This window comes from Orcinus orca, chromosome 17 (genome assembly GCF_937001465.1).
Source record: "Orcinus orca chromosome 17, mOrcOrc1.1, whole genome shotgun sequence".
Classification (NCBI taxonomy): domain Eukaryota; kingdom Metazoa; phylum Chordata; class Mammalia; order Artiodactyla; family Delphinidae; genus Orcinus; species Orcinus orca.
The window spans coordinates 22,221,042-22,247,961 of record NC_064575.1 but is presented as its reverse complement, the minus strand read 5'-3'; the positions used below and the strand labels follow the sequence as shown (position 1 = coordinate 22,247,961).

General features: G+C 36.8%; 2 long non-coding RNA genes across 2 annotated transcripts in view; one reads left to right on the top strand and one right to left on the bottom strand.

The window, feature by feature from the left end:
- The window catches only part of LOC117203798 (uncharacterized), a 153,078-nt gene that overhangs the window by 38,032 nt on the left and 88,126 nt on the right, over positions 1-26,920 (bottom strand). The gene's annotated exons all lie outside the window — the stretch shown is intronic.
- Positions 601-26,152, top strand: LOC125961581 (uncharacterized). The gene is made up of 2 exons (XR_007472452.1): positions 601-1,088; positions 19,289-26,152. It is a non-coding gene; the product is annotated as an uncharacterized LOC125961581 (long non-coding RNA).

The following is a 26,920-nucleotide window of genomic DNA, read 5'->3' as shown; positions in this document are numbered from 1 at the left end:
GAGCTCCCTTGTATGTTATTTGTCATTTTTCCCTTGTTGCTTTCAATAATTTTTCTTTGTCTTTAATTTTTGCCAATTTGATTACTATGTGTCTCAGAATGTTTCTCCTTGGGTTTATCCTGTATGGGACTCTCTGTACTTCCTGGACATGGGTGCCTATTTCCTTTCTCATGTTAGGAAAATTTTCAACTATAATCTCTTCAAATATTTTCTCGGGTCCTTTCTCTCTCTCTTCTCCTTCTGGGACCCCTATAATGCGAATGTTGTTGCGTTTAATGTTGTCCCAGAGGTCTCATAGGCTGTCTTCATTTCTTTTCATTCTTTTTTCTTTATTCTGTTCTGCAGCAGTGAATTCCACCATTCTGTCTTCCAGGTCACTTATCCGTTCTTCTGCCTCAGTTGTTCTGCTACTAATTCCTTCTAGTGTATTTTTCATTTCAGTTATTGTATTGTTCATCTCTTTGTTTGTTCTTTAATTTTTCTAGGTCTTTGTTAAACATTTCTTGCATCCTCTCAATCTCTGTCTCCATTCTTTTTCCAAGCTCCTGGATCATCATCACTATCATTATTCTGAATTCTTTTTCTGGAAGGTTGCTATCTCCACTTCATTTAGTTGTTTTTCTGGGGTTTTATCTTGTTCCTTCATCTGGTACATAGCCCTCTGCCTTTTCATCTTGTCTATCTTTCTGTGAATGTGGTGTTTGTTCCACAGGCTGCAGGATTGTAGTTCTTCTTGCTTCTGCTGTCTGTCCTCTGGTGGATGAGGCTATCTAAGAGGCTTGTGCAAGTTTCCTGATAGGAGGAGCTTGTTGTGGGTAGAGATGGCTGTTGCTCTAGTTGGCAGAACTCAGTAAAATCTTAATCTGCTTGTCTGCTGATGGGTGGGGCTGTGTTCTCTCCCTGTTGGTTTTTGGCCCCAGGTGACCCAACACTGGATCCTACCCAATCTCTTTGGTGCGGTCAATAGTGGACTCTGGGAGGGCTCATGCCAAGGAGTTCTTCCCAGAACTTCTCCTGCCAGTGTCCTTGTCCTCACAGTGAGACACAGTCACCCCCCGCCTCTGCAGGAGACCCTCCAACACTAGCAGGTAAGTCTGGTTCAGTCTCCTGTGGGGTCACTGCTCCTTCCCCTGGGTCCTGATGCACACACTACTTTGTGTGTGCCCTCCAAGAGTGGAGCCTCTGTTTCCCCTAATCCTGTCAAAGTCCTGCAATCAAATCCCGCTAGCCTTCAAAGTCTGATTCTCTAGGAATTCCTCCTCCCGTTTCCTTGCCCTCAGGTTGGGAAACTTGATGTGGGGCTCAGAATCTTCACTCCAGTAGGTGGACTTCTGTGGTATAAGTGTTCTCCAGTTTGTGAGTCACCCACCCAGCAGTTATGGGATTAGATTTTATTGTGATTATGTCCCTCCTACTGTCTCATTGTGGGTTCTCCTTTGTCTTTGGATGTGGGCTATCTCTTTTGGTGAGTTTCGGTGTCTTCCTGTTGATGATTGTTCAGCAGTTAGTTGTGATTCTGGTGCCCTTGCAAGAAAGAGTGAGAGCACATCCTTCTATTCCACTGTCTTGAACAAAATCCCCTGGTATATACTGTTATAACCTTTTCCTTTTCTTCTATGCATACATTTATTTTTTAGTGTAACCAGTATTATATGCTTCTGTAACTTTGGATGACTGTGACGAAAACTTGAGTGGGCATGGAAAGTTAATTTCAAAGTTAATTTCAACTGCCTAGAGGGTTAATTGTACATGAAATTCACATGACTACTTACGTATCTATGGTTATGTGTCTATGGTTATATGTGCTTCATGTTATGTTATACTTGTGAGAATTATCACAGTTAAAATGATAAGTATTACCTATAACAAGAAAGTGCTTTTGGCACAAGAGCATAGCCTCAGATTATTTTTTAAAGGATACACTGTTGCCAAACCCTGAGGCTCTGAAACTACAGCTGCTCCAATAAATATTTCCCAGGTCTGCCAGGGAGCTCCATTGACTTAGCTTTCTATTCGCTCTTTCATGTTGCGGCAGAACCAGCCACTGTCTAAAATTACATCAGTCCTTGTGTTAAGCTCCAGTCACCAGCCCAGATGAACCCTTCTCTTTGCTGTAGGTGAATTTCTCTTTGGAGTCTTTGACTCCTTTCTTTCAAGAGACCTGATCCAGACCACCTTAATCTATCAGAACTATTTTTCTAGAAGAAAAGGTCAGGTTTGTATTTTCTTTCCTCCCAAGATGTACCTGTGTAAATTGGTTCACTTCATCCCACAAGGACTGCTCCTGGTACCAGGTGGTACTGCCATCTTTTGAGGCCACAGAATGTCCTGTTTCAACCTGCTCTGGAGCAATGGGTGCCAGGGTGGCTTACAATTTCATGAATAAAGAAAACTGTTCAAGTGATTAAATTAAAATCATTAAAAATCAGCCCTCAGATTATTCACAGCTCTCTGTCCACACACAGAAGATATGGACAGAATGTCTTAAATTCTGCCTCTTAATTCACCTACCTCATACACAAATATAATTGTATTTAGTCTACTTTGTATCCTTCTTTGTTTCATTTAACATTATATTCTAATCTTTACAATGTTTTTTACAAATTAAAGTAATAAATTTAGATGGGTACATAATATGTAAAATACTTTTAACTTACATCTAACATAATATCTAACAGATGTAAAAATGTTGGTATAGTAATTCTACTATTGATATTCAAAGTGACCATGCTATGTTCTCTTGAATTAAATACATTAATATGTGGAGATCTAGGGTAATTTCTTTAAGAAATAAAGGAAATTATTTTAAATGTTTTATCCAAGTATTGTTGATGTACAACATCGTATAAGTTATAGGTGTACAATATGGTGATTCACAATTTTTAAAAGTTATACTCCATTTATAGTTATTTTAAAATATTGGCTATATTCCCCATGTTGTACAATATATCCCTGTAGCTTATTTTGTACATAAAAGTTTGTGCTATTAAGAAGTTAAAGGAAAATTTTTATAACAGAAGAGACGGTGATGACTTATGGGACACATATAGCCCATTTTTCAATAATGTTGATGTTTTCTGATGTGAAAAGTGATGGAATTTTTAAGGTGTTGGTTAAGCTATAGCTCCTGCTTAGTCAATTAAATACTAATTTAGGTGTTGCCATGAAGGTATTTTGTAGATATAAGTAAACCCCATAGTCAGTTGACTTTAATAAGGGAGATTATTAACAAATAATTTTGCTGGGCCTGATTCAACCAATTGAAAGGCCTTAAGAGCAAGTCTGAGGCTTCTCTGAGGAAGAAGAAAATTTAACCTGTGGCCAGAAACTGTCACCCATACTCGAGAGTTCCAGCCTGCCCTTCCTGATGACCTGCTCTAATGATTTTAGACTAAGCTAACCAGTTTCCCTGATCATGTAAATCAATTCCTTGCAAAAAATATCATATGTATCTCCTACTGGTTCTGTTTCTTTGGATTAACCTGATAATCTAAATTGAAACATATTTTGGTATCAGAAGTTGTTCTAGAGGAACACAATCATAAAGATAATTTTTCTGAACAGTTTATGGGGTTTCTGGAATTGGTTCTGTCATCTGATTCGATTTAAAGATTTTTTCTATCAGTGATAAAAAAGACATGACAAATCCATTGCATGATATGCAAAAGAGATATGGAAAATATCACCATTGGATAGTTCTAATCAAATATATATAAAGGGAGAGGTTATGAGTCATTCATATATATTTGTCACCTTAGAACATTTCAGTCAAACTGAGGAGTATAATGGGAATAGCCAGTTGCTCCTAACTGTGCTGGAGAAAGTAGGGAAAAAAAGAGAATTAGCTCAGACCTTCAAATTCCCAGCTCAGGTTCTGCATAAGTGACTCAAAATCCTCTTTATATGAAAATAGACCTCTATCTTCCATAGTTACAGAGCTGAGATGTCTGAAAATTAAACCCAGAGTCTCAACCCGTAAGTGGCTGAATTACAACACAGCTGGAATTTCCAACCTCACAATGTGTCTACTGTTAAAATAAGGGCAAACATTGGAAAGAAATATGATTCTGAAAATTGGAATAAGGATAGATAGATGGATTCCAGTGAAGCTGGGGACATTGAACCCTTGAATTTTGTCATGTTTTCTTTGCTAGTAGAAACTGCCATCCCACCCCTGCCTAAGGGAGTTAGCCCTGTTTTATCTGAAGAACTTTGTACTTGTCTTGCAAGGTACTGTTCATTTGCCTTAGTATCTAGCTCCATCAGCCCTTTCTACTTCCAGATCTACATCCCCTCTCTGCTTCTAGACCTATTAACTAGAAGTCCCAGCAGATGCCAAAGAGTAAAGTACAAAAGTGTGACCCACAGCAGAACTGCATAATTTTTATAACTTGTATATTCAGAAATCTGGGGTATATTTATAGAAATGGATCTTTAGAGTGTGGATCATGGCAGAAAGAATATAAGGTTGGATCAGACTGAATTTATTGATATGTGATCACTAAGCTTGATGGGCTAGAATGGCTTGCTTGTTTGGTTCATTGTTTGAAACATAGGTCCAAAAGAGTCCTATACTACATTAAGTTGAAATGTCAGGACTGACTTAGTATACTGTAGAAGAAAGTATCCAAAGTCTTAGGGAAGTTGGAATACTCAAATGACTTTATCATGTAAGACCTGATCACCCAATTAGAAGGGTCCAGAGGAAATCTTTTACAACCATTGTAAGAAATAAATTTGTGAGGGGAACTCCAACATCCTTGAGAGCTCTGTATTTGTTCCTCTTTGTAAGTAGGAATTACAAAGGAAACTGCTAACAATTGTTACTGTAATAGCAGATTCTAAGCAGTAAGCAGAATAAGCTAACTCACAGAGATGTATGGCATTAGTTAGTAAATCATGGTGTCCACAGGGAGGAAAAACAAATAGAAGGGCTATTGACCTTTAGTGAACAGAAGTTTAACTTGAATTACCAAATCAGGTTATTGAGGTATGACACCTCAATCAATTCCCAGACTGAGTTAGTTTACTGTCCCAGAACCATTTTTTGTTTTTTGCTTTTTTTTTAACATCCTTACTGGATTATAATTGCCTTACAATGTTTTGTTAGTTTCTACTGTACAACAAAGTGAATCAGCTATATGTATACATATATCTCCATATCCCCTCCCTTTTGTGCCTCCCTCCCACCCTCCCTATCCCACCCTTCTAGGTCATCATAAAGCATCAAGTTTATCTCCCTGTGCTACGCAGCAGCTTCCCACTAGCCATCCATTTGGTAGTGTATATGTGTCAATGCTACTTTCTCACTTCGTCCCAGCTTCCCCTTCCCGTGCTGCATCCTCAAGTCCGATCTCTACCTCTGAATCTTTATTCCTGCCCTGCCACTAGGTTCATCAGTACCGTTTTTTTTTTTTTTTTGGATTCTATATACATGTGTCAGCATACAGTATATGTTTTTCTCTTTCTGACTTACTTCACTCTGAATGACAGACTCTAGGTCCATCCATCTCACTACAAATAACTCAATTTCATTTCTTTTTATGGCTGAGTAATATTCCATTGTATATATGTGCCACATCTTCTTTATCCATTCGTCTATTGATAGACACTTAGGTTGCTTCCATATCCTGGCTAATGTAAATAGTGCTGCAATGAACATTGTGGTACATGCTTATTTTTGAATTATGGTTTTCTCAGGGTATATGACTAGTAGTAGGACTGCTGGGTCATATGGTAGTTCTATGCTTAGTTTTTTGTTTGTTTGTTTTTAATTTTTTTAAACAACTTTATTGGAGTATAATTGCTTTACAATGATGTATTAATTTCTGCTTTATAACAAAATGAATCAGTTATACATATATATAAGTTCCCATATCTCTTCCCTCTTACGTCTCCCTCCCTCCCACCCTCGCTATGCCACATCTCTAGGTGGTCACAAAGCACAGAGCTGATCTCCCTGTGCTATGCAGCTGCTTCCCACTAGCTATCTATTTTACGTTTGGTAGTGTATATATGTCCATGACACTCTCTCACTTAGTTACAGCTTACCCTTCCCCCTCCCCATATCCTCAAGTCCATTCTCTAGTAGGTCTGTATCTTTATTCCCCTCTTACCCCTAGGTTCCTCATGACCTTTTTTTTTTTTTGGATTCCATATATATGTGTTAGCATACAGTATTTGTTTTTCTCTTTCTGACTTACTTCACTCTGTATGACAGACTCTAGGTCCATCCACTTCACTACAAATAACTCAATTTCATTTCTTTTTATGGCTGAGAAATATTCCATTGTATATATGTGCCACATCTTCTTTATCCATTCATCTGTCGATGGACACTTAGGTTGCTTCCATGTCCTGGCTATTGTAAATAGAGCTGCAATGAACATTTTGGTACATGACTCTTTTTGAATTATGGTTTACTCAGGGTATATGCCCAGTAGTGGGATTGTTGGGTCATATGGTAGTTTTATTTTTAGTTTGTTAAGGAACCTCCAAACTGTTCTCCATAGTGGCTGTATCAATTTACATTCCCACCAACAGTGCAAGAGTGTTCCCTTTTCTCCACACCTTCTCCAGCATTTATTGTTTCTAGATTCTTTGATGATGGCCATTCTGACCAGTGTGAGTTGATATCTCATTGTAGTTTTGATTTGCATTTCTCTAATGATTAATGATGTTGAGCATTCTTTCATGTGTTTGTTGGCAATCTGTATATCTTCTTTGGAGAAATGTCTGTTTAGGTCTTCTGCCCATTTTTGGATTGGGTTGTTTGGTTTTTTTTGTTATTAAGCTGTATGAGCTTCTTGTAAATCTTGGAGGTTAATTCTTTTTCAGTTGCTTCATTTGCAAATATTTTCTCCCATTCTGAGTGTTGTCTTTTGGTCTTGTTTATTGTTTCCTTTGCTGTGTAAAACCTTTTAAGTTTCACTAGGTCTCATTTGTTTATCTTTATTTTTCCATTTCTCTAGGAAGTGGGTCCAAAAGAATCTTGCTGTGATTTATGTCAGAGAGTGTTCTGCCTTATGTTTTCCTCTCAGAGTTTGATAGTGTCTGGCCTTACATTTAGGTCTTTAATCCATTTTGAGTTTAGTTTTATGTACAGTGTTAGGAAGTGTTCTAAGTTCATTTTCTTACATGTAGCTGTCCAGTTTTCCCAGCACCACTTATTGAACAGGCTATCTTTTCTCCATTGTATATCCTTGCCTCCTTTGTCAAAGATAAGTTGATGGTATGTGTGTGGATTTATCTCTGGGCTTTCTATCCTGTTTTATTGATCTATATTTCTGGTTTTGTGCCATACTCTCTTGATTACTGTAGCTTTATAGTATAGCCTGAAGTCTGGGAGCCTGATTCTTCCAGCTCCGTTTTTCTTTCTCAAGATTGCTTTGGCTATTTGTGGTCTTTTGTGTTTCCATACAAATTGTAAAATTTCTTGTTCTAGTTCTCCCAGAATCCTTTAATGAAGGTGAGGATAGATTCCCTTGAAGAAGAACCTCACTATCTGCCAAAAATTAGTATTTTTCATCTTTCTCCTAGCCTTCTCCAAAGGGACCTAGGGCTATGTACCAAGGTGACTGTACTGGGGAAAGGGAAATCATCACACTTTGCGGGGTATTACTGAACTCTGGCTCTAAACTGACATTAATTTCTGGACATTCCAAAAAGGTCACTGTTCTACCAGTCATAATAGAGATTAATGGAGATCAGATGTTCAATGGGATTGTAGCTCAAGTCCACCTCACAGTGGGCTCAGTGTGTGTCATTACCCATCTGTAATTATTTCTCTATTCCAGAATTAATAATTGTAATAGTCATGTTTAGAAATTGGCAGACTCTTCATTGTTTCTCTGACCTCTGAGTAAGGGATATTAGGGAAGGAAAGATCAAGTGGAAGTCACTACAACTGCCTCTACCTAGGAAAATAGTAAACCAAAGCAGTACCACAATCCTAGAAGACATGAAAGTTGTAAGCATGTTAACTTCCCACCACATCCCCATTCAATTCAGCTATTTGGCCTGTGCACAAAACAGATGGATCTTGGAGAATGACAGTGGATTATTATAAATTTAATCAGATAAGGACTCCAATTGCAGCTGTGGTTCCAGATGTTGTTTCATTGCTTGAGTAAATTAACACACCACTGGTATTTCGTATGCAGCTATTCACCTAGAAAATAATTTTTTCACTATATATGCCAGTAAACATCAGTAATAGTAGTTTTCCTTCAGTTGGAAAGGTCAGCAATACACCTCACTGCTTTACCTAGGAGTATATCAGTTCTCAACCTTGTATCATAATTTACTTCACAGGGATTTTAATCACTTTTTCTTTCCATAAAATATCACCTTGGTCTTTTATGTTAATGATATTATGCTGATTGGATCTAGTGAGCAGAAAGTAGCAACTACTCTAGATGTTTGTGTCTCAGAAGGTAGGAAATATATCCCACAAAAATTCAGAAGTCTTGCATCTCAGCTGTTTCTAAGGATAAAATAATGAGAGGCAGGTCAAGACATCCCTTCTAAGATGAAGAATAACTTGTTCTGTCTGGCCCACCTATAACCAGAAAAGAGACATAATGCCTAGTGGACCTCTTTGGATTTGGGGAACAACACATTTCTCTTTCAGGTATGCTATCCTGCCCCATTTACCAAATCACCTGAAGAGCTGCTAATTTTGAGGAGGTCTAAAGAGAGGGCTCTGCAACAGGCCTAGACTGCTGTGCAAGCTGCTTTGCCATTTGAACCATATGATCTGGCGTTTCTGATGATGCTTAAAATTGTCAGTGACAAATAGGGATGCGGTTTAGAGTCTTGGCAGGCTCCTATAAGTGAATCACAACACAAAGTGCTAAGATGTTGGAGTAAAGCTCTGTTCTCTTCTGCAGGTAACTACTCTACTTTTGAGAAATAGCTTTTGGTTTGCTACTGGGCCTTAGAAAAGACTGAATATTTGACCACGGGACACCAAGTTACCAGGCAGTTTGAACTGCCCATCATGAGCTGGTTGTTATCTGACCTTCCAAGCCATAGAGTTGGGCATGCATAGTAGCGCTCCAGAACCAAATAGAAGTGGTATGTATAATTTTGGGCGGGAGCAGATCCTGACGGCACAAGTAAGTTACCTGAGGTGGTGACCCACTTGCCTATGGCCCTACTCCTATTACATTACCTTCTATCTCTCTGCATACACCTGCCACCTCATGAGGAGTTTCCTAATATCAACTGAATGAGGAAGAGAAAATTTGGATCTGGATTACAGGTGGTTCTGCACAATATGCAGACACCACTGGAAAATGTTTAGTTGCAGCACTGTAGTTCTTTTCTGGTACATTCCTGAAAGACACTGGTGAAGGGAAATCCTCCCAGTAAGCAGAACTCACCTAGGTGTTCAATTTCCTTGGAATGGGAAATGGTTAGATGTATGAGTCAATATAGTTTAATGGTCTGAGGCCAGTGAGACATGGAAGGAACATATTGGAAAAAGTGGTAACAAGGAGGATAGGAAAGAGGGATGTGGGTGGACTCCTATGAATGGGCAAAGTAGGTGAGGATTCTTGTGCCCCATGTGAATCCTTACAAAAGGATGACCTTGTCAGAAGAAGATTTTAATAACCAGTTATATAGGATGAACTGTGTGGATATCAATTACCCATTTCTCAAGCCAATCCTATCACTGCCAAGTGGCCTCATGAGCAAAGTAGCTATGGAGGCAGGAATGGAGATTATGCACAGGCTCATCAACATGTAATTCCACTCACCAGGGCCAGCCTGGCTACATCCATGGCTGAGTGCCCATCCTGCCAGCAGCAGAGACCAATATTGCCTCCCCAATATGGAATCATTCCCTGAGATGATCAATCAGCTATCTAATGAGAGGTTGATTACAATGGATGTTTCCATCAAGGAAGGTGCTTTGTTCTTAGTGGAATAGACACTTACTCTGGATATGGATTTGCCTTCTCTGCATGAAATACTTCTGCCAAAACTATTATCTGTGGACTTATAGGATATCTTATGCACTATATTGATGTTCAATGCAGCATTGCTTCTGGTGAAGAAATTTACAGATAAATGTGGCAATGAGCGCATGCTCATTGAATTCACTAGGCTTACCACATTCCCCATCATCTTGAAGCAGCTGGCTTGATAGAATGGTGGAATGGTCTTTTGAAGACTCAGTTACCGTGCCAGCTAGATTGCAATATCTTACAGAGGTGGAGCAAGGTTCTCCAGGAGGATGTATATGCCCTGAGTCAGTGCCCAATACATGGTGCTGTTTCTCCCATAACCAGAGTCATGGGTCCAGGAATTAAAGGATAGAAATGGGAGTAACTCCCCTTATTTTGTCACTAGTGATCCACTAGCAAAATTTTTGCTTCCTGTCTCCTCAAGTGTAGGCTCTCATGGTCTAGAGATCTTAGTTCCAAAGAGAGAAATATTTCAGTCAGGAGACACAATGTTGATGACATTGTACTGAATGGTGAGACTGCTACCCCATCCACTTAGGACTCCTCATGCTTCTCAATCATCAGGCAAGTAAAGAGAATATTCTACTGGCTGGGGTTATTGACCCTGATTATCAAGGAGAAATTGAGTTGCTACTACACAATGGAGGCAAGAAAGAGGATGTCTTGAATCCAGGAGATCCCTTAGGGTATCTCTTAGTACTCCCATAACCTGATTAAAATCAGTGAAAAACTACAATCTATTTCTTGCAGGACTACTTATGGTCCAACACTTTAGGCATGGCAATTTGGTTCACACCACAAGGCAAAGAACCATGACCAGCTGTGATGGTTGCTAAGGGCAAAGGGAATATGGAATGGGTAGTGGAAGAAAGTAGTTATAAATAATAGCTACAATCATTTGACCAGTTGCAGAAATAAGGACTGTAATAGTTCTAAGTATTTCTTCCTTGTTTTATTTTGAATAAGTTTGCACCTATATTAACAAAATATTTTTGTTCTCTTCTCTCCCTTATTCCCTATCATCCAACATAAGATGTATTAATGTATCAATTTCGTATCACAATAAGTTATCGCATATTGGAGAAGAGTGAACATCATCCAAGAACTTTGTACACTCTGGGGAAAAAAAGGAAAGTATCTTCATTTTTAAACAGAATAGTTATATCCTGTTAGGTAGAAATATGACTTTGTTACTGGATTTATTTGGATTTTAAGTATGGGTTAAGGAGATGTGTCTAGATGTCCAACTGTGGTGGTATTTCTGATGTGAAACTTGGCCAGGTTTCAGGCCCCAATTATTGAAATACTAATCTAGGTGTTGCTGTGAAGGTATTTTGTAGAAGTGATTAAAGTCTGTAATCAATTGGGAGGAAGGTATCCTCGATAATCTGGCTGGACCTGATCCAATCAGGGCTGAGGGTTTCCTGAGAGAAGAAATTCCCCCTGTCTAACAATAGCTTCCACCTATGCCCAAGACTTCTAGCCTGCTCTCTTGATGGATTACCCAGTGGATTTTGGAGTTGCTTAAACATCCCCCATAAGATAATTTATTGAATAAATTTCTCTGTATGTATCTCCTAACGGCCCTGCTTTTCTGATTGAACCTTACCTGATGTAGACAGGAAGCATCTGTTTGCTGTTATTACAATTTAGTAGACTAAATACCAAGAGGCCAGAGAAAACTGTAGGATTAGACTGAATCTGAAATGTTGACAATAGAGAAAACTCAAAATTGAAAATATTTATTAACAATATATTCTTCAGTAAATTTGACAAAATATCTCTTTTAGTCTAAGAACAAGTCTCCGAAAACTTCAACTGTAGGAAATTAAGCTAATCCCTGCCAAAGATGTGGTATATTGATTGCCTTATAAATTTTCAAATACATCAATTATTGAATTTATTTTCTATGAAATCATTTTTGAGATAACTAAATTGTCTAGCAAAAATCTGAGCTTAGATTCTTTTCCTAACTGGCAAATTTCAGAAAGCATTTTATCTGGTAAATGATGGAGAATAACCAAGGCCACTGCTTGGCTTTATCAGGATCTCATTAAATCCCTCTGTTGCTCTTGAGATATTACATTTATAAATGAAATTTGTAGGTGTTTCTGGAATAGCTTCCATTATTTCTTGAGGTTTTTCAAAATGATTTTATGTTTAAATAAATGTGGTTTAGCTGTTGATCTTATTTATGATGACCATAATACAATTTTCTGTATTTCCTTTAAAATAATAATAATTATGCCAACATGTGTTGAGGGCTTACAATACGCAAGGCATTCTGCTAAACCTATTACAGTGATTATCACATTTAATCCTCGCAATAGTCCTTAGAGGTAGGTACTGTCATTATTCCCAGTTTACAGATGAAAAAATGTGGGCACAGGGAAGGGAAATAACTGGCTATAGGTCACCAAGGTAATAGATTCAGCTCTGTAAAACCAGAACTCATATTCTTAACCACTGTGCATCACTGTGGTTAGTTTAAAAGCAAAAGGAAATTGCCTTTATTTTATTTATAATAATGGCTACAGTTTCGTTTGCCCAGGTGAAACTCTGTAGCCTACTGCTTAGCTTGTTGGGAACCGAGGCAGGCCCCAGAGGCCCCAGAGGGTCAGATCCTGGATGGCTTGCCAAAATTTGTTACAGAATCCAGGTTCCACTACTTGCTGCCAACAGGCCAATAAGTTGAGTGACAAGGTGCTGAGGCAAGGAAAGCCACTGTATTCAAGAAAGCCAGCTAAATAAGAAGATGGTGGACTAGTTAAAACCATCTTAAAAACCATCTCCTTAAAAACCATCTTAACAACGGGGTGCAGCCAAAGGGCTTTTAAAGGGAGAGGCAGAACAAAGAAGCAAAAATGGGGCAAGTGGTATTGGTGGTTAATCTTCGGCTCCTGATGTCTTGTGAAAGTCTGGACACCACCTGTGTGACACCAGAGATGTAGTCAGCAACCTTGAGTTCTTGTATGCATCAGCAATTCTGGCACATTTTCTCCCCCCAAAATCTAAGATTAGGTGAGTTAATATCAAAGACAGCAGCTATAGGCTAAGATGAGGGAGGAGGAGCTTCCAGAATTTGGACAAGGAGCCTGCCCCTCCTGCCCATAGACTTTAGTTACAGGTTTTTATCTTTGTCCCTTAAAGGCTGAGCAGTTTGGGGCAGCTCCTGCAAAATTTATTAGCTTAAATCTGGTCATACTGACCCTACAAAGGCTCAAGCAGAAAAGAAAAGAAAGATATACAGAAATCTAGAAAGGCTTTTGTACCTGGGAGGGTCCCACAAGGTCCTGCTTGGTTTTGACACCACCATGGAGATAGGAGGGGTAGGGTGCCTTGTTACTGCTCACTGTGTGGCCTCCACTGATGTTGCGTCATGTGGCTTTGTTATCATTGGACGTTGGTGAAAACCCTGACTAGTCACTAAGAATCCTCTGATACTCTCTCAACAGGGAGAGAGAGGGATGTCTCATTATTACCAAGTAGGGATGGAATTCCAGGCTCCCCATGTCTTCTCCACTGAAACAGGGATGGGAGAGCTCACTACTGCATGGTGGGGATGAATGTACAGCTCCCCATTTGGTCTTTTCTGGCACCAACCTGGCAAGAAGAGTGCCTTGTTACACAGGGCAAGCCAGTCAGCCTTTGCTTGTGTGTGTTGGGTGTGAGATCATAAATTTTTCCATGGTGTTCGGCTGGAATAATGCAGTTATGTTCTAAAATTTTCTTGTCTTTCCCCTTGCCTGGTCCTTTGGCCAGAGAGAGAAAGTTTTTATTCTTGCTGTTTTTTTGCTTCTTTGTTTGTTTTTTTGTTTGTTTTGTTTTTTTCTGTTTGTTCCTGTTAGTATTTATGGGTTGCTAGCTTTTCTATCACCCAGTCCAGGATATATGTGGAAAAAAGAAAATCCAGGAAACTCACCACCATGCTGTTCCCCAGGTACTGTGCTTTCTAGTTGGCCTTTCTCTCCCCATCTTTAATAATTTTTTGTTTGTTTTACATATATCTTCCAGGACTTGTAGCTGAACTTAGTGGGAGGTATAGGGGGAAATGTGTCTATTACATGCTTCTGCCATTGTAGTTCATATCATTATTATTTAAAGTCCTTTTTACCATCTGTCCCTATGGAAAGAAAGAAAAGTAGAGTTTAGAAAAGGAAGATGCAGAGAAAAATGAAAAACTCTGGCCTTGACAGCCCACAACAACACAGATGGACCAGCTTGGATCTCTCATTTCAAAGCCTCCTGTAAGGCCTGGAAATTTTCTTCTTATTCAGTATCACAAACTTCCTCAGCTGTCCAAGGACTAAACACAGGATGGATGGGGTATGGAGAAGAAGAGAGAAAGGATATAGATTGGGATGACTCACCATTGAGAAGGAAAGTGAATCCCACTATGTCACTTAGTATGGGTAAAATAATTTTATTGGAAAAACTTATAAGTCTAGGGTCTGTATATGAAGGCCCCAGCCTCCTGTTTCTTCCATCAACCCACAGAGAGGGAATTTGTACCCAGGCACTGAGGGACACATGGTGTGTTTTTGAGTAGAAAAATCTCATCCACTTTGTTATTTTTCCTTCTTACGTGGTAAATGGTGGATAAACAGAAAATTGACCTCCAGTCAGTCTGAGATTCAAGCCAACTTGGCATCCATGGAAAGTAGAGCCTTTTCTCCAATCCTGTGGGAAATTCAGCCTCTCCAGCCAAGAGCATGAAGGACCTTCCCTGACCCCCACCTGCCTGTAGGTAGCATATTGTTCAGGCAAATCAGAGCGAGATATATAGGTGGCTTCCAGATTTGTCTACTCATTGTATCACATTCACTCCAATATATATTTCAAAACTAGTTCTTGGGCTTCCCTGGTGGCGCAGTGGTTGAGAGTCCGCCTGCCGATGAAGGGGACGCGGGTTCGTGCCCCGGTCCGGAAAGATCCCACATGACGCGGAGCGGCTAGGCCCGTGAGCCATGGCCACTAAGGCTGCATGTCCGGAGCCTGTGCTCCGCAACGGGAGAGGCCACAACAGTGAGAGGCCCACGTAAAAAAAAAAAAAAAAAAAAAAACTAGTTCTTTTTCTTCTTAGACACAAAATCCTTTTAATTTTAAAGTGTTAGTAATAAGAGACAGACTCAGATTAATATGTATAAAAGGAACCTGATAAAATGTATTTTCTTTTCTTTAAAAAATAATTTCTTATATTTATTTTCAAACAATTCATAATAGTTATTTCAGTCAAATAGACGTCATGGTATTAATATAATTTTTTTAACATCTTTATTGGAGTATAATTGCTTTACAATGGTGTGTTAGTTTCTGCTTTATAACAAAGTGAATCAGCTATACATATACATCTATCCCGATATTTCTTCCCTCTTGCATCTCCCTCTCTCCCACCCTCCCTATCCCACCCCTCTAGGTGGTCACAGTGAACCAAGCTGATCTCCCTGTGCTATGCGGCTGCTTCCCACTAGATATCTATTTTACATTTGGTAGTGTATACATGTCCATGCCACTCTCTCACTTTTTCCCAGCTTACCCTTCCCCTCCCCGTGTCCTCAAGTCCATTCTCTAGTAGATCAGCTTCTTATTCCCATCCTGCCCCTAGGTTCTTCATGACCATTTTTTTTTTTTAGATTCCATAATACATATATATATGTGTGTGTTACCATATGGTATTTGTTTTTCTCTTTCTAATTTATTTCACTCTGTATGACAGACTCTAGGTCCATCCACCTCACTACAAATAACTCAATTTCATTTCTTTTTATGGCTGAGTAATATTCCACTGTATATATGTGCCACATCTTCTTTATCCATTCATCTGTTGATGGACACTTAGGTTGCTTCTATGTCCTGGCTATTGTAAATAGAGTTGCAATGAACATTTTGGTACATGATTCTTTTTGAATTATGGTTTACTCAGGGTATATGCCCAGTAGTGGGATTGCTGGGTCATATGGTAGTTTTATTTTTAGTTTTTTAAGGAACCTCCTAACTGTTCCCCATAGTGGCTGTATCAATTTACAGTCCCACCAACAGTGCAAGAGGATTCCCTTTTCTCCACACCCTCTCCAGCATTTATTGCTTGTAGATTTTTTGATGATGGCCATTCTGACTGGTGTGAGATTATATCTCACTGTAGTTTTGATTTCCATTTCTCTAATAATTAATGATGCTGGGCCTTCTTTCATGTGTTTGTTGTCAATCTGTATATCTTCTTTGAAGAAATGTCTATTTAGGTCTTCTGCCCATTTTTGGAATGGGTTGTTTACTGTTTTGATATTGAGCTGCATGAGCTGCTTGTAAATTTTGGAGATTAATCCTTTGTCAGTTGCTTCATTTGCAACTATTTTCTACCCTTCTGAGGGTTGTCTTTTGGTCTTGTTTATGGTTTTCTTTGCTGTGCAAAAGCTTTTACATTTCATTAAGTCCCATTTGTTTATTTTTGTTTTTATTTCCATTTCTCTAGGAGGTGGGTCCAAAAGGATCTTGCTGTGATTTATGTCATAGAGTGTTCTTCCTATGTTTTCTTCTAACAGTTTTATAGTGTCTGGCCTTACATTTGGTCTTTAATCCATTTTGAGTTTATTTTTGTGTATGGTGTTAAGCAGTGTTCTAATTTCATCCTTTTACAGAAGTGAAAAATAATACAGCCTATTTGAAAATCAGCAAAGTCACACAACCTCATGACAGAACAGGGAGTGAATTACAGGTTTGAGCTGCAATGTCAGGCCTTCCACTGCAATGCCAGACATCCTAAGCTGACTCTACTGAAAGAAACATGATACATTTTTTGTGAGTTTCAAGAAATTGCCATCTTTTTTCCTTTCAGTCATTATAGCAAAACAGATCTATATATTTATTTTTTAAATGTTTATTTTTAACCATAATACTTAACTTCATTGTTCACTGCTACTGCCCCCACATTAAATTCTTGCTAAAATTTACATCACTTAACTGTGACAAAACAGTTAAACTAGTATTTTAGTCCTATGTAAACAAAGTAATTAACAGACAAAAAGAACTTTCACTTTTCAACTAATTGACATAAGGCTGTACTGACAGTCAAAGGAAGAGATAAATGAAATTATAAACCATGAGGCTGTCAGCACTGATTTCAATATAAATCAGGACTGATTAGAATCAAAATACAACACTCATTTACTAAGAAATATTTATCATGTGTCACATTTTATTAGAAGGGCTTAAGAAGGCTCTTTACACATGATCGTTGATCAACTGGTAGTGTATATGGGCTGAACTAAATCCCAAGGTAAAGGAGTTAGAGATATAGTCACATAAAAGAAAATAACAGAGGAATATTCTATTAAACACCAAATCTCTCTTTGTTTCCAGCATAGCTGAGCAGGCAACCTATGGAAAAATTGGCAGTGAACACGCTATATTTAGAAACATAAATGAAGCCCTGCTGAGAAATATCTTGATCCAATTACTTGGGCTTCTTTCAGAATAAAGTTGTCAGGCAACAGATAAAGATCTAATTTCTCAGGAATAAGAGTGTATGTGTGGTGATGTGTGTGAGTGATGGTAGACAGAATACCCAAAGCACCTTGATTCTAAATGGTTGGTTGCAATAGGTTGACTCGTGCCGGTGAATATAATAATGGGAAGGTGCTAATGGCAATAATTTTTTAAAAATCTTGATTCTCACAAAGCAAACAGTTTTTTTTTTCTTTTTTTCAAAAGACAGCAATGCAATGCAGAGATGAGAAACCAACCTGTGATAACTGCAGATGTCAGAGGCCAGATATGTGTGTGCCACAGCATACCATTAGAAGGACCAAGCCGAGAAAGGCATATTTCTTGGCGGTATTGCTGAGCAGAAAATATATAACGTGGCTTGAACTACAAACAGTTGCAGGCTTTACAGCCTTTACCCACAGAATAGAAAAGCCAAGGGCCAGCAAATGAAGGTCTCAGACCCCCAGTGGAAAGGCAGCAAAGCAGAGATGAGCAAAGAGCAATGTATCGTTTTCATTTTTTGTGTATGAAAAATCAAAATATTTGCTTGTAATGGTCAGTAATGGCTAAAGTATACTGTTTTCTAAATCTCTAGCAAAATGCTCAGCAAGGGTCCAATCTTTGTATCTCACTCATTCCTAAACACACACACACCCCTCCCCTTTAGGTGCATGGCTGTCACCCGCTGTAATCTCTGTCAATATCTTTGCCAGACTGAGGTGTTCTAATTGGATACAAAAGCAATCAATGTAATGGGACATAGTTAACCTCCCAGAAGCGTCTTAGTCTACTCAGCTGTGACAGCTTGTAGGAAATTTAAGTAGCTCCAATAAATCACTCAAAGGTAGGTAGTAACTGCTAATAGAGAATTTCAGGAAAAAAATATCGGGTAGGAAACATTCTAGCATTATATGCATCAATCTATGATTCTTTAAGCTTTGCCCTAATTTCTGTCCCTCTTTAGTATTCTCCGTACAGTAGTGTTTTTCTAAAGGACGAAGCTTGAATTGGATTTTCCTAAATTTGAGTTTTTATCCTGAAGTGTTTTCATAATGTTTTCTTGGCTCAATATTGACCTTCTGGTAATTTTTATTAATAAGGTCCAATGCTTAGCATCACATTCTCACATGGCCCATATTATGCATGTTTCTGCACACACATGTCACACACATGTTGACAATTCAAAATGAGACCAGCATTATGGCATGTACGCATGGTATTCACAGATTTAGCATCCCAGGTTTTCGCTATTCACAAAACAAAACTTCAAAGGACCATGAGATCTTGTGATTTTTAATTTAGCCGAGGCAAAAAAAAAATCTCTGAGGCTGTTTTGCAAGAGTATGTTATGTAGGTCATGGGTCAGCTCAGCTAATCCTTGAAATTCTGCTCATATTTTGTATATTTTAGATGAGAAATGCTAAGTTATGTTGAGGTTAAATGACTTATTCAGGGTCAACAAATGGTGAATAGATGTACTGCATCCAATCTAGATCTCCTGAACTGTGCCTAGCAAATCATTAAAATTATAAATTTCCTACATAATCACTTCAAGATCAATTCCTAATCCTTCTTTTTAAGCATTTTCCAGACTTATTCTACACATCAGGAAACAGATATTTTTACAAGTTGAGGGTTAAATTGTTTAAAGCATAGTAAATTGATACTTTTATGTGTTCATAAATTTTGAAACCTATATAACTTGGAGCTATAGACAACTTTCATAGTTAACTATTTTTACTGAATTGCAAGTTATCTGTTTTCCAGACAGAATCCACATCTCAAAACATTTCTTTAACTGGCTTCTTTTTCTCTCTCCGTTTTCTCTCTAGAATTCTACAGTGACATCCTGACAGAATTCTACAGGACCTCAGGCACATTTCCAACCCATTGCTGCCTGTGTGTCTTTGAGTACTGCCAACCCTTAGAAAGCAGTGAACTGGTGGAACTACACGCTAGTGGGTGGAAGAGCCCCAGTCTGGCAATCGGGAAACAAATGACTGTAGCAAGCCCACCCTAAGAGGCTCACGCAGATGCCTTCTAGCTGTCAGCAGAGGGGTACAATTTATACCCCTTGCAGTCAGTCACAAGAAAAGAAGCAGCCCCATTTTCCCAACCTATATAAAAGCAACAGCCTGATTCACGATACAAAGGGGAAAGACATCTATGGATAAACAACAACAATAAGAAATAGAAATTATTTAAGGCAGAACAACAGAATGTTTACTTAAGAAGAAAAATCAATTTGGAAAAACAAAAACTGGTAGCTTCCACTGAAATAGAACCAATAGAAAAGATGAACAAAATCTTTGGGCCAAAAGTAATAAGGGACCTCAAGGAGATAAAATTAGAGCCCCCAAAATACTTTTTAGAATAAATGAATATGGTTTCTGCTTTTTAAAAAAGTTGGATTTAAAAAATGAAAAATAAGAGAATGATAAATGCCAGTTGGCTATTTAGGGTTCTCAAGGATTAAGAGAAAGTGATATGCCATAACAAAAACTTAACGCCCACAGAGCTGGAATTTATGAATGAGAGAACATGAGACATGCAGAACAGATTCAGGAGATCTAATGAGAGTGTTATGAGAGTGTCCAGAAAGGCAGTGGAGGACAGATAGAAAATGGATCATTAGACAAAAAATTTGTTTTAAAGGAAGCTACCAAAAAAGAAGGAAGCTACCCTGAATTGTACAGTATTCAGATCAAAAGAATTCACCATGCCGTAGGCAGTACTGATGAATACACACACACACACACACACACACACACACACACACACATCTAGACATATCATAGCAACATTTCTGAAATGCAAGGAGAAAAAGAAAATTTTACAGCTCTCAGAGAGAAAGTTACAAAAGAAAGAGAGAAGACACACTTTCCAAATCATCGTTCACTAGAGTTAAGTCTATGTTGACGATGGCAGAATGATTGGAATTTTGTAAAATGTATTTTAAAAGAATTGTTGAAATAAAAAGACATAATTTAAGAGACAGCCTCATAATAGCATGATACTAAAAATTCTAAATTGTTTTAACTAAGGATTTGGAGCAAGGGTGGAAGGAAGTGGGAAACTAAATATTTTCTAACGGTTTAATTTCTACATGAAGTGTGAAGACACAGCAAGTGAAACATCTTGGGAAGAGAATATTCAACACTCCTAAAATATTCTAAAACGCTAATTTTGATTGGTAAAGACTGGAAGGGAATCAAATCAGAAGCTAATTCTAAATTAATAAGGGTAAAGGGGAACAGAGAAACTTCCCCAAGACAAAAAAAGTGAAGTAAGATAAAGAGAAGAAAAAAGTAATGGAAAAGAAGATAAAGTAAAATTTAAGGAATAAAACCACTGTTATGTTACCAGAATAAATGTGCAGAAACACTGAAAATAAATGAACCGTTTAACTTAAGAAAATAAAAGGAAAAAATAAATCAAAATGGAATTAATCATAATAAATAGTATATGTAGTGAAAATAATTAAAATAGAATAGAAGGGAAATATTGAAAGAATAATAAAAGCAAAATCTAGGTTTTTTTATGACTACTTAAATAGATAAGCAAACTGAATAAGGAAATAAGAAATCTTAGGAGAGTAATATTAAGGAATATACATGTGGATAAGGTATTACAATTGCTTAGATAAGCAATTAAAAGTATTAAAGATAATATAACACACAACTTCCTAGCAACATATTTAGACAGCTAGAACAGTGCTGCCTAATAGAATTTCTGCAATTATGGAAACATTCTCTCTTTGCATGATCCCCATGGTAGCCTTTACCCTTATGTGGTTGTGGAGCACTTGAAATGTGGCTAATAAGACTGGAGAACTAAACTTTTAAAATTTATTCAATTTCAATTAATTTACATTTCAATAGTCACATACAATTAGTGGCTACCACATGGGGCAGCACAGAGGAAATGATGTTCACCTCCTGAATTTGACACAAGAAGAAAATCTGAGTAGATCAATATCATACAAAAGATCAAACAATTGAATATCTGCTAATTTAAAAGGCAAGAAGCCTAGACTGAACAGCTGAGTTCTTTCTAACCTTTAAAGATCAGATCATTCCTATGTTATTTAAACCATTTCAGGTAGTTTAAAAATAAATGGAAATTTCTCTAATTCATTTTATAAAGTTGGAAAATCTTGATCCCAAATTCGACAAAAATAATACAAAAAACAAAACCATAGGCCAATTTCACTAAAGAATAACAAAACAAAATTCTAAATATTAGCAAATCAAAGCTAGTAGCATATTTAATGTTTCATAACTAAGTTTTATACTAAAATTATTGGTGTAGTTCAACAAGTGAAAATCTGTCAACATAATTAATTGCACCATTAAGTTAAAAAGGAAAAAAACATTCTTATAACAACAGCTGCTGTAAAAGAATATGATAAAATGCAAACTCATTCCTAAAACTACCTTAATTTAAAAAACTTACTTAAACATGTTAAAGGTTACCCAAAATCAATAGCAAATTCTATAAATGGTGAAGTACTGTAACCGTTTCCAGTAAATCATAAAAAAGAAAAATATTATCTTTACTGTTAGTTCAAAATTATTTTAGACTTCCTAGACAAAGCTTCAAAACAATAAACTTAAATACTATAAATTTTCAAGAATACGCTGATTTATCTTTATTTGTAAATGAGTGAATGCCTTAAATGGTTTTCTGAATTTAAATATTACAATAAATTTCAGGAAAAAATTTATGTAAACTTAGCATGTGAGAGATCTCTCAAGAAGTCAGGGACTCTGGAATACTCAAAATAATGAAAGAATAAATCTGACCACCAAAATCAAAATATTTCACATGTCAGAAAATAACATAAAGTTAAATACTAATGATTTAGAAAAAAAATTTGTGACTATGAGAAAGTGTATTTATTTAATTTCTTACCAGTGTTATAAAAGAAAAAGAGAAATAATTCAATAATTTAAATAATTTACCAAACTATTTATGAGAGAGGAATTAAAACGGAAAATGAGCAAATAAAAGATGGTTAATCGTATAAGTGGTCAGAAATATGTAAATTATGACTATAGTGAGATACCATTTTATTCACATTAAATTGGCCTACAGTTTCAAGAAATGGTATCATCCAATGTTGGTAGAATGTTGATTGGTACAGTCTTTGGGAATTAATCTTGCAAAATTTATTAAAATTAAACGTACTATGACTTATGTTCCAAGAAGGTCACTTTGGAATTTATTCCACAGAAGTAAATGTATATGTACAGGAGCTGCATTGCAGCACTGGTTTTAGTAATATAGAGCTAGTATGACACCCATGGATGGAAGAACTGTGAAATATGGTGTGACTATTTAAAAGGTGCAGATGTAAGCTATCATTATATATAGAATAGATAAACAAGGTCCCACCATATAGCACCCAGAACCATATTCAATATCCTATGATAAACCATAGTGGAAAAGAATATTTTTTAAAGGATGTATATATATGTATAACTGAATCACTTTGCTGTACAGCAGAAATTAACACAACATTGTAAATCAACTATACTTTGATAAAATAATAAATGAATAAATAAATAAATAAAGGGATGAGTTTGAGGTGTCTCTGTTGTCCTGATGGGATGTGTATGTTGTACTGTTCAATACAAAAATCAAATTATAAATTAAAGTGTATAATATGATTCAGTTTTTATATAAAATAAATCCTACATATGTGTTTATATGTTTCTGGGAACATGAATAAAATTGTGGGAAGACACACCTATTAGGCAGTGTGTTTGTTGCTGTTTGATATTTTCCCCTTTTTAAACTTTCTTTTATATTATATTTTTTTTATTTTAAAGAGTAAAACAATCTTACTGTAGCAAATGAAGCTGTGTAGTACAAAGATATACAAAGGAAAGCTAATTATTGCCTGCATCCCACCTCTCTGTTCCCTTTCTCCAATGCTACTCTTTGTGATAACAAATGCCAACAAGCCTAAGGTGCATCCTACCTCACCTTTATCTTTGCTTAAACAAATATGAATATATACAAGAATGCACGTACATAATGGTTTGCTTCTGTGTAAGGAAATAGAATCATACTGCACACATTACTTGGTGACTTGCTATTTTCACTAGGCAATCTATCGGGAATATTCCTGATAAACAAGAGAAATATAAGTGTGGGTGTGTGCATGTGTGGGGTGTATGTCTTTATTCCCTCTCTGAGCACTTTCACACACACAATTTTAGTTGAGTGGATACGTCACAAATGTTGGGAGAATTTTTTTTTCTTTTTTGGTATCAGTTTAGATTGATTTTGTGTTTTGTTTTTGTTTTTTCACTGGCCACTCTTCTTTCCCTGTCTTTCATAGGCCAGGCTGTTAATACGAGATAACTCAGATGAGTAGAAATTGAAGAAAAAAGAGAAAAAGATGTTTACTTTTTAATAAATCTTGCTTTAGCTTCCTCTTTAAAATGAGCAGTCATCATAGATAACTAATAAGAACCTGCTATATAGCACAGGGAACTCTACTCAGTACTCTGTAATGGCCTATATGGGAAAATAATCTAAAAAAAAAAGAAGAATGTGTATATGTATAACTGATTCACTTTGCTGTACACCTGAAACTAATACAGCATTGTAAATCAACTGTATGCCAATAAAAATTAAATAAATAAATAAGTAAATAAAATGAACAATTATTGGTTTTGTAGTTTAGATAATCTAGCAGGGAAAAACTAAAGGAACAATGAATTTATGCTGTGTACTAATATGTTCCGATTTGCATTCCTTTTATTTCTATCATATTTTTATCATATGGTACTCCATATATATAAAGAGTAATTTAGTATTTATAATGTATGTGGAAATCCACCTAAAGAAATATAACATGTTAATCAGAAATTGGGGAGCAGAGGGTGCTCAATAAAATATTTATTAACCCTGAAAATTATGAGGAGTCATTTGGCAAGAACAACACATAGCACTAGCATGTAGATGTATAGTCTATTTACTGAGACAGATTAATTCATTGAATTAATATATCTACCTGTAAGTCAATTCTGTGAGAAAAACATAGTGTAAACTGTTTTCACCATAAGCGAAAGGATGGTTTAGAACACAAAATACCAGCCTTGACATAGTATCTTTAGCTTTAGCTGTCTACACTTTGCATACTTTGAGACTAATATAATCCTATTCCCTTTGGAAAAGCTCTTTACCAGCTGTCATCATTAAGAAGCTGTAGTGCGTAGTGTGTAGTGGGTAAGAGCATGGGCTTTGGACCCAGACTTTCTGGATTTGCATCCTGGATCCACCTCTCCTTATCTGTGTGATCTCTGTGCTCTATTCCTTATCTGTACAGCAGGCTTAAGGATAGCATTTACCTCCGAGGGTAATGGGGAGGATCCAATAAATTAATGATATGTAAAGCTTTAGAACAGTGCTCGGCACCTACTTAGTGATAAATGTTTGCATTATTTTTGTTGTGTTGTTGTTAAGATGTGGTTGGCCATTATGCAATGGGCCAGTACCTAAGAAACAGTCAACCCAGCACTCTTCCCAGGAGACCCCTTGCCAACTCAAGTCAGGACATTCACAAAGTGAACTCTCCTGGCTGAAGCATCAATCTAAGGCCAAGGTGAATGGTAAAAGATTCTGAGAAAGGCAAGAGGGTGATATTGAAACATGAAGTTAGGTGAAATTTTAAAAATCTGAAATCTAAAATATTTAGAAAGTTAAACTGTCAGCCATGACTCTTACAGCTCCCAGTATGTCTGCCTCCAGAAATGATTTCCCCAACCTTGTTCCTCATCCTAATTTCCCGCTTCTCATCGTCCATGCATTAAAATTTTAATTAAGTTAAAATTGTTTCTAAAATAAGAGTTAATATCATCTTAGCCAGAGACAAAAATAACCTACTATGGATAGAATGTAAGAGCTTAATTTAAGATACCTTTGTCATACCTATTTTGGAGCTACTCAACTGTTTGCCGTATGATTTTTATTTGTTTATTATCATGGTTTGTTTTTTGGGAGGTGGTTATATTTCAGATAGTTGAGTAGTTTTATGGATCTCCTGGTAAGTGAAACACAGCTAAAAAACCATTTTTCCTGGCAGCCAACACCCCCTTCCAACTTGCTTCACTCTGAACATAAAATGGTCTTTCTCCCAAACCTTTTAGTCACCAAGTCTCAATCTTTAAATTATCTCTTTCATTGCATCTTCTCCATTTCTATCACCACTGTTGTTACTTCAAAACAGGATTGCCATCAATGTCTCCTATCTTGATTATCTGATTCCTCACCAATGCATCCTATATCGACATGAACAAGGGACTTCCTTCTCTCAATATAATCTGTCTTCTCTTTTAAATTCTGAAATGCTCAAAGTCTGGGACCATGTTACATTCATGTCTGTATTTCCAGTTTTTAACCATGTGCCCAATACACAGCAACTGAGGGGGTGGAAGGAGATCTTGAATTTAAATTTTACTTACAGGGCTAAGAGTGCTGCCATTAAATTAAACACTTTTACTTTACAAAGACTAGCTTACAAGCTCTTTTGGGTATGATGAGCTTGTTTAGGAATCAGGCTTTCTTTGTTCTTTGTCTATTCAACCTTCTCAAATGTCTACTGCATATGCCAAGAGGAAAATCTAAATCTCTGCATGGTCATGAGTGAGTACTTGAAAACCTGTTTCCCCAACTGTTAGAGAATCTCTTCTTAATATTGGAAATAATGATTTTGATGAGTAATTTAGGTTAAAAAAAAAAGTATTACCAGTGAGTCATTTCCTTGGTAGAACAACAGGTGGCAGCAAAGGGGGCTAATCTTGGCATTTGAATTTTTTACAATAATTAAAACTGAAAAATGTTTTTTATAGACCATTCTGAATCCCCTCTAAAAATTAACAGAAATTCCAAAGGACAAATGAACAGAGATGTGGACCTTTAAGAGCTCTCTTGGAACTTCACTTGAAAAAGTTACTTTTTGGTAGATCTAAAAAGAAGAAAAATAAACCAACTGAACAGATGCTTTGCTTCCAAAAAGATGCTCATGGGACCTCTCTCTTGCGTTGGCAAAATCTTATCTTCCTGTTAAACAATCTGTCCATCACAGCAACATTTCAGTTTTTAAATCACCAAATTTAATTTATCATATGGTTTGGTGTATGACTTTTTTAATCCATAACTAAAATCTTTTGACAGGAAATGTTAAATTTGAAAAAAGAGCATTAAAGTTTTATAACAGGCACCACAATTTATCTATTCTTGGAAAATGAAAAGAACCATGGCCATTAACCTAATAATTTCAAAGACTAAGGTGCTCCTTCACATGAATTATCTGGATAATTGACTGAATTTTTAATTTAACTATTTATGTGATTTTAGCAGTGATGACAACTCTTTCTTTTACAGAAATTCTTTTTTTTTTTTTTTTCACATGTAGTCTTATTTGCAGAGGAGACTAAGATCAAAGACAG